At 39.7% G+C, this 1,347-nt stretch overlaps 1 long non-coding RNA gene across 1 annotated transcript in view; it reads left to right on the forward strand.

The window, feature by feature from the left end:
- Positions 1–939, forward strand: part of LOC138903609 (uncharacterized) — a 1,270-nt gene extending 331 nt beyond the window's left edge. The window contains exon 2 of the long non-coding RNA XR_011412933.1: positions 696–939. This is a non-coding gene — a long non-coding RNA (uncharacterized lncRNA). The remainder of the gene's footprint in view (positions 1–695) is intronic.
- The last annotated feature ends 408 nt before the right edge of the window (positions 940–1,347 follow it).

A 1,347-nucleotide genomic window follows, 5' to 3' on the forward strand; every position in this document is an offset into this window, starting at 1 on the left:
GGGCGTGACAATGATCCAAGTAACTATACGTAAACGTAATGTTATTCCATAAGTGGTTCTACTCTTAGCAGTTAAGGATATCTATATTATTCATTCTGGTAAAGTTATATTCAAGCATGTCTAAGTATGTATCTAGTTCCCTATTGAGGTATAATGATAGAGATGTTAATGTTTATAATATAGTGAAACACGCATCTTCATGCATATTCATTTACCATCGAGCTACGGTCGGTTGGGCAGTTACCACCGGTTGGGCAGTTATGCATTTACCATAGGTTGGGCAGTTATGTATCATTATTTACCACCGGTTGGGCATGCATGCATATTCATTTACCATCGAGCTACGGCCGGTTGGGCAGTTATACATTTACCACTGAGCTACGGCCGGTTGGGCAGTGTTATATATTTACCACCGAGCTACGGCCGGTCGGGTAGTTACCACTGATCAGTTGGGCAGTCATGCATCATACGATATGGATAATAGATTCAAAGAAAAGTATTTTATATATATATATATATATATATATATATAAGTATAAGTATGCATATACGATGACACTTCAGAGATTCAGGTTGATTCTTTTATGTTTTTAATTAATGTTGACTTATTGTTACGTTTTGGTTCTGCCTTACATACTCAGTACATTATTTGTACTGACGTCCTTTTGTTGGGGACACTGCATTCATGCCTACAGGTATAAATAATCAGTTTGACGAGCCCTCATAGTAGACGAGATTGGCATTCAGCAAAGGATCGGTAAGACTCCACCTCATTCGGAGTGCAGCCGAGTCTACGAGTCATCGTATCAGAGGTTTGCTACGGACTTATGGGTAGGCCGGTACCCTATCCTATTTGATGTCAAATAATCTTAGAGGCTTTGTAGACAGAGGTTCATTTTGTACAGTATGTCAGAGGCCTTGATAGCCCATATGTATTAATGTTTTAAGAAAAATGGTTCAGTGATACAGTGTTGCCCACTTATAGTTATACATTATGAGTTGTGGCCATGTTGGCCCATGATAGTTACAAAAGGAATGAGTTCAGCCAACTCGACCTATATATATTCTAGTTTTGGTCGAATGATCATGAGTTACAGAGTGGTTCGCTCGGGCCAGCTCGGCACCGGGTGCCAGCCACGCCTCCCCAGGTTTGGGGCGTAATAGTACTATACGGATGTACATCAATTATAGGCAGTTGAACAAAGTTATAATTTAGAATAAATATCCCTTGTCGCGTATTGATGACTTATTTGACCAGCTTCAGGGAGCGAGGGTGTTCTCCAAAATTGATTTGAGATCGGTGTATCACCAGTTAAAAATTTGGAATTCGGATATTCTAAAGAAGAT

The sequence above is a fragment of the Nicotiana tomentosiformis genome, chromosome 12 (assembly GCF_000390325.3).
Source record: "Nicotiana tomentosiformis chromosome 12, ASM39032v3, whole genome shotgun sequence".
Taxonomy (NCBI): Eukaryota; Viridiplantae; Streptophyta; class Magnoliopsida; order Solanales; family Solanaceae; genus Nicotiana; species Nicotiana tomentosiformis.